This window comes from Lagenorhynchus albirostris, chromosome 7, assembly GCF_949774975.1.
Source record: "Lagenorhynchus albirostris chromosome 7, mLagAlb1.1, whole genome shotgun sequence".
NCBI classification, from domain to species: Eukaryota; Metazoa; Chordata; class Mammalia; order Artiodactyla; family Delphinidae; genus Lagenorhynchus; species Lagenorhynchus albirostris.
Window position 1 is genome coordinate 82,081,934 of NC_083101.1, and position 12,217 is coordinate 82,094,150.

Below are 12,217 nucleotides of genomic sequence, written 5' to 3' on the forward strand. Positions count from 1 at the left end.
ATCAAGAAGGGGACAGATGTTAAACAAAGACAAAATAAATGTCAGGCAGAGTTAAGACAGCAGAGTGGGAGGACACGGAGTTTGTATCTCTCCACAACTAGGGCACATACCAAATGCTGGCGGGAGACCTCAATGCCCAAGGAGACAGGAGGAGTCCCCAAGTGACCGGGTAGGACATGGGGAGTGTGAGGGAGGAGAAGTGGAGGCCAGACGGTAATGGCACCCCTGAGGGGTGGCTGGGAGAGGGGAGGGGTTCCCACAACTGGAGGGACCCTAGGGGGCTTGGACGATCAGCAGGGAGTGCAGCTAGCATTTCCCCTGCCCAGTCAGGCCCCAGGAAGCCTGCTGGGCTCCCGGGCCAGGTCCTCTGCCCTCCGAGGCCCCCTCCAGCTGCATTGGTCCCAGGGGCGTAGGAGGGAGGGAGAAAGGGGGAAGAGGAGAGGCAGACGGGGCATGGGGGGGTACCTTCCAGAACCAGAGGATCAAAGGAAGCGCAGCGGGTGTTTCCCCCACTCACTTGGGCCCCGGGAAGCTGGCTGGGCTACCAGGCTAGGTCTTCTGCCCTCCAAGGGCCCCTCTGGCCGCATTGGTCCTAGGGGCGTAGAAGGGAGGGCCGGAGGAAGAGGAGGGGCCAACCGGGAGAGGCCCTCCAGGAATGGAGGATGGGGAACCACACCTAGCATTTCCCCCACCCACTCGGGCCCAGGGACCTGCTGGGGTCCCAGAATTGGTCCTACACCCTCTGAGGCCAGAGGCACTCCTGGGCCCCTCCAGCTGCCTCTGGGCCTAAGCCCTGCCCCCCAACCGCCCAGGGCCTTTTCCACACCTGTGGATCCTATGCATAGGCCCCACCCCTGCCTAAACCCCACCCCTGCCTAAGCCCTGCCCTTTTCTCGCTTTTTGTTTTCCTCTTTTTCGCTATTGTGGTTCTGTTTTAACTTCCAGTTGTTGTTTCATCTATATATTTTTTAACATATCTGTTCGTTTTCTAATTTTATTTTACTTTTTGCTCTGTTATTGTTCTGCTCCTTTTTTTCCCTTTCTTTTTTTTTTTTCTTGCTGCCCCACTCAGCTCGTGGGATCTTGGTTCATGAGCGGGGATCAGGCCTGAGCTCCTGTGATGGAGCTCTGAGTCCAAACCACTGGACTAAAAGAGAACCTCACACTCCAGGGAATATTCATCAGAGTGAGGTCTCCCAGAGGTCCTCATCTCGGCACCAAGACCTGGTTCTACCCAACAGCCTACAAACTCCAGTGTTGGAAGCCTCAGGCCAAACAACCAGTAAGACAGGAACAAAATCCCATGCATCAAAAAAAAAAAAAAAAAAAGGAGATGACAAAAAAAACATGTCACAGATGAAGGAGCAAGGTAAAAACCTACAAGACCAAATAAATGAAGAAGATATAGGCAGTCTACCTGAAAAAGAATTCAGAGTAATGATAGTAAAGATGATCCAGAATCTCGGAAATAGATTGGTGGCACAGATCAAGACAATACAAGAAATGTTTAACAAAGATCTAGAAGAACTAAACAACAAACAGAGATGAACAACACAATAACTGAAATGAAAAATGCACTAGAAGGAATAAACAACAGAATAACAGAGGCAGAAGAATGAATAAGTGAGCTGGAAGACAGAGGTGGAAATAACTGCCAAAGAGCAGAATGAAAAAAAAGAATGAAAAGAATTGAAGACAATCTCAGAGACTTCTGGGACAACACCAAGTGCACCAACATTCGAATTATAGGGGTCCTGGAAGTACAGAAAAAGAAAGGGTCTGAGAAAATATTCGAAGAGACTATACTCGCAAACTCACCTAACATGGGAAAGGAAATAGCCACCGAAGTCCAGGAAGTGCAGGGAGTCCCATGCAGGATTAACCCTAGGAGAAACACACCAGACACATATTAATCAAACTAATGAAAATTAAATTCAAAGAAAAAATACTAAAAGCAGCAAGGGAAAAGCAAAAAATAACATACAAGGGAATCCCCATAAGGTTATCAGCTGATTTTTCAGCAGAAACTCTGCAGGCCAGAAGGGAGTGGCAGTATATACTTAAAGGGCTGAAAGAGAAAAACCTACAAACAAGATTACTCTACCCAGCAAGGAGCTCATTCAGATTCCATGGAGAAATCAAAAGCTTTAGAGACAAGCAAAATCTAAGAGAATTCAGCACCACCAAATCAGCTTTACAACAAATGCTAAAGGAACTTCTCCAGTCAGGAAACACAAAAGAAGAAAAAGACCCACACAAACAAACCCAAAACAATTAAGAAAATGGTAATAGGAACATACATATCAATAACTACCTTAAATGTAAATGTATTAAATGCTCCAACCAAAAGACACAGGCTGGCTGAATGGATACAAAACCAACACCCATATATATGCTGTCTGCAAGAGACCCACTTCAGACCTAGGGACACATACAGACTGAAAGTGAAGGCATGGAAAAAGATATTCCATGAAAATGGAAATCAAAAGAAAGCTGGAGTAGCAATACTCGTATCAGATAAAATAGACTTTAAAATAAAGACTGTTACAAGAGACAAGGAAGGACACTACATAATGATCAAGGGATCAATCCAAGAAGAAGATATAACAATTATAAACATTTATGCACTCAACATAGGGGCACCTCAATACATAAGGAAAATGCTAACAGCCATAAAAGGGGAAACTGACAGTAACACAATAATGGTGGGGGACTTTAACACCCACTTACACCAATGGACAGATCATCCAAACAGAAAAGAAAGAAAGAAATACAAGCTTTAAATGACACAATAGACCAAACAGATTTAATTGATGTTTATAGGACATTCTACCCGAAAGTGGCAGAATACACTTTCTCCTCAAGTGCACGCGGAACATTCTCCAAGATAGATAACATCTTGGGTCACACATCAAGCCTTGGAAAATTTAAGAACACTGAAATTGTATCAAGTATCTTTTCTGACCACAATGCTATGAGATTACAAATCAATTACAGGAAAAAAACTGTAAAAAACACAAATACATGGAGGCTACACAGTGCACTACTAAATAACCAAGAGATCACTGAAGAAATCAAAGAGGAAATTTAGTAATACATAGAAACAAATGACAACGAAAACACGATGAGCCAAAACACATGGGACACAGCAAAAGCAGTTCTAAGAGGGAAGTTTATAGCAATTAAAACTCACCTCAAGAAACAAGAAAAATCTCAAATAAACTATTTAACCTTACATCTAAAGCAATTGGAGAAAGAAGAAGAAAGAAAACCCAGTCAGTAGAAGGAAAGAAATCATAAAGATCAGAGCAGAAATAAATGAAATAGAAACGAAGAAAACAATAGCAAAGATCAATAAAACTAAAAGTTGGTTCCTTGAAAAGATAAACAAAATTGATAAACCTTTAGCCAGACTCATCAAGAAAAAAAGGGAGAGGACGCAAATCAATAAAATTAGAAATGAAAAAGGAGAAATCAGAATTGACACTGCAGAAATACAAAAGATTATGAGACTACTACAAACAACTATATGCCAAAAAAATGGACAACCTCAAAGAAATGGACCAATTCTTGGAAAGGTATAACCTTCCAAGACTGAAACAGGAAGAATTAGAAAATATAAACAGACCTATCACAAATAATGAAATTGAAACTGTAATTATAAATCTTCCAACAATTAGAAGTCCAGGACTAGGTGGCTTCACAGGTGAATTCTATCAAACATTTAGAGAAGAGCTCACACCTATCCTTCTCAAACTCTTCCAAAAAATTGCAGAGGGAGAAACACTCCGAAATTCGTTCTATGAGGCCACTTTCACCCTGATACCAAAACCAGACAAGGATATCACAAAAAAGGAAAACTACAGACAAATATCACTTATGAACATAGACGCAAAAATTCTCAACAAAATACTAGCAAACAGAATCCAACAACACATTAAAAGGATTATACGCCATGATCAAGTGGGATTTATCCGAGGAATGCAAGAATTCTTCAATATATACAAATCAATCAATGTGGTACACCATATTAACAAATTCAGGAATAAAGACCATATGATCATCCCAATTGATGCAGAAAAAGCTTTTGACAAAATTCAACACCCATTTGTGATAAAAACTCTCCAGAAAGTGGGCACAGAGGGAACCTATCTCAACATAATAAAGGCCATACAGGACAAACCCACAGCAAACATCATTCTCAATGGTGAAAAACTGAAAGCATTCCCTCTAAGATCAGGAAGAAGACAAGGATGTCCACTCTCACCACTATTATTCAACATAGTTTTGGAAGTCTTTGCCACGATAATTGGAAAAGAAAAAGAAATAAAAGGAATACAAATTGGAAAAGAAGTAAAGCTGTCACTGTTTGCAGATGACATGATACTATACATAGAAAATCCTAAAGATGCCTCCAGAAAACTACTAGGACTAATCAATGAATTTGGTAAGGTTGCGGGATTCAAAATTAATGCACAGAAATCTCTTGCATTCCTGTACTCTAACAATGAAAAATCAGAAAGAGAAATTAAGGAAATAATCCCATTCACCACTGCAACAAAAAGAACAAAAAAACCTAGGAATAAACCTACCTAAATATGCAAAAGACCTGTATTCAGAAAACTATAAAACACTGATGAAAGAAATCAAAGATGACATAAACAGATGGAGAAATACACCATGTTCTTGGACTGGAAGAATCAATATTGTGAAAATGACTATATTACCCAAAGCAATCAACAGATTCAATGCAATCTATTAAATTACCAACGGCATTCTTCACAGAATTAAAACAAAAAATTTTACAATTTGTATAGAAACACAAAGGACCTCAAATAGCCAAAGCAATCTTGAGAAAGAAAAACAGAGCTGGAGGAATCAGGCTCCCCAACTTCAAACTATACTACAAAGCTACAGTAATCAAGACAGTATGGTACTGGCACCAAAAAAGAAATATAGATCAACAGTACAGGACAGAAAGCCCAGAGATAAACCTACGCACATATGGTCACCTAATTTATGACGGAAGCAAGAATATACAATGGAGAAAAGACAGCCTCTTCAATAAGTGGTGCTGGGAAAACTGGACAGCTACATGTAAAAGAATGAAATTAGAACACTAACACCATACACAAAAATAAACTCAAAATGGGGCTTCCCTTGTGGCGCAGTGGTTGAGAGTCCGCCTGCCAACGCAGGGGACACAGGTTCGTGCCCCAGTCTGGGAAGATCCCACATGCTGCGGAGCGGCTGGGCCCATGAGCCATGGCCACTGAGCCTGCGCGTCCGGAGCCTGTGCTCCACAACGGGAGAGGACACAGCAGTGAGAGGCCCGCGTACCACAAAACAAATAAAGTAAAATAAAATAAAAATAAACTCAAAATGGATTAAAGACCTAAATGTAAGATAGACACTGTAAAACTCTTTGAGGAAAACATATGCAGAACACTGTTTGACATAAATCACAACAACATCTTTTTTGACCCACCTCCTAGAGTAATGAAAATAAAAACAAAAATAAACAAATGGGACCTAATGAAACTTAAAAGCTTTTGCACAGTAAAGGAAACTATAAATAAGATGAAAGGACAACCCTCAGAATGGGAGAAAATATTTGCAAACAAAGCAATGGACAAAGGATTAATCTCCAAAATATAAAAACTCATGGAGCTCAATATCAAAAAAACAAACAATCCAATTAAAAAGTGGGCAGGAGACCTAAATAGACATTTCACCAAAGAAGACATACAGATGGCAAAGGGGCACATGAAAAGATGCTCAACATCACTAATTATTAGAGAAATGCAAATCAAAACTACAATGAGGTATCACCTCACACTGGTCAGAATGGACATCATCAAAAAATCTACAAACAGTAAATGCTGGAGAGGGTGTGGAGAAAAGGGAACCCTTTTGCACTGTTGGTGGGAATGTAAATTGATACAGCCACTACTGAGAACAGTATGGAGGTTCCTTAAGAAACTAAAACTAGAACTACCATATGACCCAGCAATCCCACTACTGGGCATATACCCTGAGAAAACCATAATTCCAAAGGACACATGTACCCCAATGTTCATTGCAGCACTATTTACAATAGCCAGGACATAGAAGCAACCTAAATGTCCAAGACAGATGAATGGATAAAGAAGATGTGGTACATATATACAATGGAATAATACTCAGCCATAAAAAGTTAGAATTTGGATCATTTGTAGAGATGCGGTTGGACATAGAGACTGTCATACAAAGTGAAGTAAATCAGAAAGAGAAAAACAAATATCGTATATTAATGCATATATGTGAAATGTAGAAAAATGGTACAGATGAACCTATTTGCAGGGCAGGAATAGAGACATAGATGTAGAGAATGGACATGTGGATGGGGTGGGGGAAGGAGAGGGTGGGACAAATTGGGGGATTAGGATAGACATATGTACACTACCATGCATAAAATAGATGGCTAATGAGAACAATCTATAAAGCACAGGAAGCTCAGCTTGGTGCTCTGCGACAACCTAGATGGATGGGATGGGGGGCGGGGTGGGAGAGAGGTCCAAGAGGGAGGGGATATAGTTATACATAGAGCTGATTCACTTCATTGTACAGCAGAAACTAACACAACATTGTAAAGCAATTATACTCCAATAAAAGAAAGACAAAATAAACGTCTAAGCATAAATTGTGATGAGTGCTATGATGGAAGAGAGTGGATTCTACAATTGAGAGAGATGAAGCCAGAGGCAGTCAGAGAAATCTTCCACTGTGAAGTGGAAGTGAAGGAAGCCCATGTGAGCTGGGATCTCAGGAGTACGTGGGAGTTAAGAGAAGTTGGAGGGAGGGGTGCAATGGGAATGTTCCAGTCAGAAGGAGCAGCAAGTGCTAAGGCCCAGGGGGGGATGCACTTGACCAGATACAGGATGCACTTGACCAGATAAAGGCCAGTACATGGTGACAAAAAAGGAGAGTAGCCCAGGATGAGGCCAGAGAGTTCGGAAGGAGCTTGGATTTCATTCTAAGTGTGGTGATTCCCCCAATGAAGGGCCATGAGCCCTTCCCAAAAGACCAACCCAAAAGGGATGGTCTAATTCAGAAAGACCCTCTGGCTATCAGGTATCCAATGGATTTGAGGGTGGGGAGGTGCAGGGTGCCTCAGGAGTGGAAGCTGGATGAGCAATAGGAGACAATTGCAGCAAATCGGGGAGAGACCAGGCAGCTTGGACCAGAGGGCTGACGTGGAGATAGGCAAGGTGAGGACACCGGGGACCTGCGTCTCTGTCTGCATACAAAAGCATGGCACTGGAGGACTGGTGGAAAGAGAAAAGAACATGACCCAACACAGAGTGCTGGGGAGCCCCAACATTTACAAACAAGGGTCAGGCTGTCATAGCTGGAGTTGGTAATAATGACCATGATCTCCAACAATTATGGAGCTCTTGCCACGTGCCAAACTCTTCTGCCTATTTTTTAATCAGATTGTTGCGTTTCGTTTTTTGTTTTTGAGTTGTATGCGTTCTTCATATATTTTGGGTATTAGCCCCTTATCCAGTATATGGTTTGCAAATATTTTCTCCCACTCCATAGGCTGTCATTTCATTTTGTTGATTGTTTCTTTTGCCGTGCAGAAGCATTTTAGTTTGATGCAGTCTCACTTGTTGATTTTTGATTTTGTTGCTTGTTGGAGTCCTGATTTCTTAACCAAATCCCAGATCCTGGCTAACAGCCAGTTATTCTTGAGATCCCCCTGAGAAATCACCAACAGGAGCAAGAATTCGGACTGAGGCCATTCTGTATGCGTGACTTATTGAAATACAATGCCATGTAAGTAATGAATGGCAGACTGCAGAAACACACCTCTCCTGAAGAGCTATGCACAGTCATTACCTCTAACTTTGGCTCTCTGTGTTCAATGTAAAATGTTTATTAACATTATAATCTTGCACTTGTATAAGTATTTCTCGCTTTGAATTCATTTAACCATATTGTTGAAAAATAATAAGGTATATACTGTAAAAACAAGTTGGCTTAGAATTTTCCATCTCAAATGTGTAATAGGACACTATCCAAACCAAGGTGCTAATATAAATCATGTTGGATCACGTGATGTTATGGTTACAACTGAAAGGATTTTGGATTTTGGACTCAGGTAAACATTTTTTCAAGTTCCTGCTTCACCATTTATTAACTAGTTCTTTAACCTTGCTGTGTCATTTTCTCATCTGAGAAATCACAATCTCACAAGGTCATTATGAAAAGTAAACGAGACAGTGTATAAAAGTGCTGTGCCCTGCATCTGACCACTGTGAGCCTCTTCCTCTCCCACTCCTCAGGTGGTCAGATTTTAGGGGTCAGGCCAATAGCTGGCTGTGTCATACAAGTGTAATACTGGCTGAGCCTCAAGAGGGGTCTTAGGAATCACCTACTTTACCACTCTACTCCCCTTGATTTAACAGATGAGAAAAATTGAGGCCAAGAGAAGTGATTCCATTTTTTATTCTATTTAGTCAATACGTTTATTTATTCAAATATGTATTGAGCATCTCCCATGAAAAGCACTGTGTAAGGTCATTGACATTTGAGCACCCATTGTGAACTCAACAGTGTGCTAGGTGCTATGAACACAAGACCCATAAAAGGTGAAATATGTTTACAGACACACCTTCTCAAGACACCAGTGCTTGAGGAGGAGTGGGGAAGGGGTGCAGGAGGACAGACAAAGGCTATGGAAATGGATATGAATGATCCCTTGAAATGAAAGAAATGAATTAATAATCAACACATAAAGCAAAAATTATTACAATCCATGAAAAATCCATCCATACTGAATCCATCATGATGAATCACAAGCCACCCCATAGTTAATCAGTACACCCCATCTTGCACAGAACAGGGCCACACCAAAACCTCTGCCCCAGAGTACCCCCCAGATGTGATTCTACTCCCCAAAGGGAAGGTAAACATTCATGGCAAAATCAGCTGCTTTCCAGAAACCCCGTGTGGCGCAGAAACCCTCTTGAGGTGCTTTCCACATCTGTAATCAGGAGAAACTCTTATTCTTTTCCTGCCCATTCTCGGTGAACAGACTACTTCTGGACCCTGAGGAAGTCAATTCAAACAGCAGACAGGTGGCCATGACAGCGCAGAGGGAATATCAATGCGATCTATGTGAGTGTGTGTGCGTGTAGTGTATTTGGGAACTCACTGGCACAGAGGCCAGAGTGGAAAAGGGCAGAATATTCATTATCTAATGTTACGACAATGTTTTGTAACAAACAACCACAAAACATCAGCAGCATACAACATTCAGCGTTTATTTCTCACGTGGCTGGAGGTGGCCCTGCCAATCTCAGCTAAGCCCTCCCGTGCGTTTGCAGGTTGATCGGCACTTCGCTGGTCCAGACTAAGCTCAGCTGGGCGGCTTGGCTCTAAGCAGCAGGTCCAGCCAGGTGTGGCTCTTCAGAGTGGGTTGGGCTCAGGCCAGTTCTATGTGTGTCAAGGCTGGAGCTCTGATTCAGAGAACAACAGCTATTGCGGTCAAACTCTTCTCAAGGTGATGACAGAAGCACACGAGGACAAACAGAAAACTATGATGCTTCTTAAGGCCTAGGCTCAAAATATGCACATTGTTCCTTCTGTCCACATTCCATGAGCCACTCAATCAGATGGCCAAGCTCAGAGTCAAGAAGCAGAAAACGACACTCAGCTCTAGGGGGAGGAGCTGCCAAGTCACATGGCAAAGGCAACGGGTGTGGGTATAGCATGGGAAGAACAATATATACCCCAGACAGGTAGAAAGAATAAGTAGCTAAACCAAAACAGAGCACCAAAAACAGTGTAATGCCATCCACTAGCATTCGATCAATAAGAAATACAGCTCTAAAAAAATCACTCCCTTCTGCAAGACGAAAAAGTTCTGGAGATCTGTTGCACAACAATGTGAATATATTTAACACTGCTGAACTGCACGCTTCAAAACGGTTAAGATGATAAATTTTACATACGTGTTTTACCAGGATTGAATTTTTTTTTTAAAAAGAGCAAAATTAGGGAATTCACTGGCAGTCCAGTGGTTAAGACACGGGGCTTTCACTGCCGTGGGCCCAGGTTCAATCTCTGGTCAGGGAACTAAGATCCCACAAGCCGCGAGACGCAGCTAAATAAATAAAAACAAAAAAATAAATTAATAAAAAGAGCAAAATTATTCCATTATAGATTCTGTCTGTAGTAGCCAGCCTCCAAGAAGGCCTTCAAAAATCCCAACCTCCTGATGTTCACACCTGTGTAGTCTCCTCCCACATTGTTCCAGAAGTGATCGTGTGTCACTTCCACAACTAGGTTATAAAAGGTTGTGGCTTTCATTTCTCTCTCTCTCTTGCTGTCTCTCCCTCTCTCTCATCACTCATTCTGAAGGAAACCAGCTACCATGTTATGAAGACCCTCAGGCAGCCTTCAGAGAGGCAGACACAGCAAAGAACTGTGGTCTCCAGTCAACATCAGGTGATGACCTGAATCCTGCCAATAACCTGGTCTTCAGAAACTGTAAGATGGTAAATACTTGTTTTAGAGCTGCTAAGTTTTGGGGTAATTTGTAATGCAGCAATAAAATAATACCCTATGGGATGATCATTGATATTCATAATGATGACCCAGAGCACTGAAATATCCTGACATGTTTTCTGAATCGTCAATAAGAAGCTGCAATTGCAGAAGGTCTCCTGATACTGTTGAAGGCTTAGTTATATTCAAATTTCCTGGTGACACTACTCATGACCCTCAGTCAGCAAGGAAGTTTGATTAAGCTGAAACCCGTATTTCCCTGCCCCTTCAGGGTAACTAAGAATTTATTACAGAGAAGAACCAAGAAAGAGTAAGAGAGAGGAGACAAATAATGAGCAACTCAGCAATTTTCATTCATTTAAAAGAATGCTGTAAAGAAAACTTAGAAAATGTATACCACAGGAGCAAAAGTTTTGAAAGACTGGCATACTTTGAATTAACCCAAGAAAACTCAACTAACTTTTCTTCAAGACGATAAAGAAAAGAAGCAGCTATCTTTACCAGAGTTACGCAGCGTAACGGTATCTACCATTCAAAGAGAATTTGGAGGAGAAACTTAGTTGTCTGGAGAATTTATACTTGTAAAAACTATCGTCATTACTGTATTGATTAAAAGGTAAGAGAAAATGTATCTGGAGTGTGTTTAAATGAAAGAAAGAAAGGGAGGGAGGGAGGGAGGAAGGAAGGAGGAAAGATGGAAGGAAGGAAGGGAGGGAGGGAAAGAAAATAGGTAATGTATGTCATCAAAGTGTTGTCTGAATCAACTGGCCACTGATAGAGAAGATAGAAGAGATAGAGACATGATAAAAAATAGGCAAAAGTGTATTTTTGTTCTGTTTTAAGTGGATTTAATTTAACTAAAAGTATTCACAACCTAACGCCAATAAAGGAGTATTCTACAACATCACTGGTGTCAGTGATAGTTACCATCAGGTGCAACGTCAGCAGAAACACTAGCAGCCAGTTAAGAAGTAAACCAAGCTGGAGGAGATGAAAGTCAAGGTCAATTTAGATTCTTAGCATATCAGGCATTACTCATTCCTGCTTCACCAGCTCACTTTCCTGAGTCCCTCACTGCTGCTGGGACTTGTAAATTAGGTAGGAAAGATCCCAACTGTGTGTGTGCATGATATATCATACATATAGAAGTATATAAAATGCATATGTACAGTTTAAGGTAAAATAATACAATAAACACTTGTGCATCTGTATTAGTCAGGGTTCTCCAGAAAAACAGAACCAATAGGAAATATATAGATATATAGAAGATTTATTATGAGGAATTGGCTCATTCAGTTATGGAGTCTGTGGTCTGCTACCATGATCTACTTTCGGCAAGCTAGAGGCCCAGGAAAGCCAGTGGCATAGTTCTAGTCCAAGCCCAAAGACCTGAGAACCAAGAGCCCAATGTCCAAGCGTAAAAGAAGACAGATGTCCCAGCTCAACAGAGACAGCAAATTCACCCTTCCTTTGCCATTTTGTTATATTCAGGCCCTCGGTGTACTGGATGATGCCCACCCGAATTTGTGAGGGCCATATGTTTTACTCAGTCTATCAATTAAAATGCTAACCTCTTCTAGAAACACCCCACAGAAACACCCATAATGTTTTACAAGCTACCTGGGCACCTCTTAGCCCAGTCAAGTTGACACGTAAAATT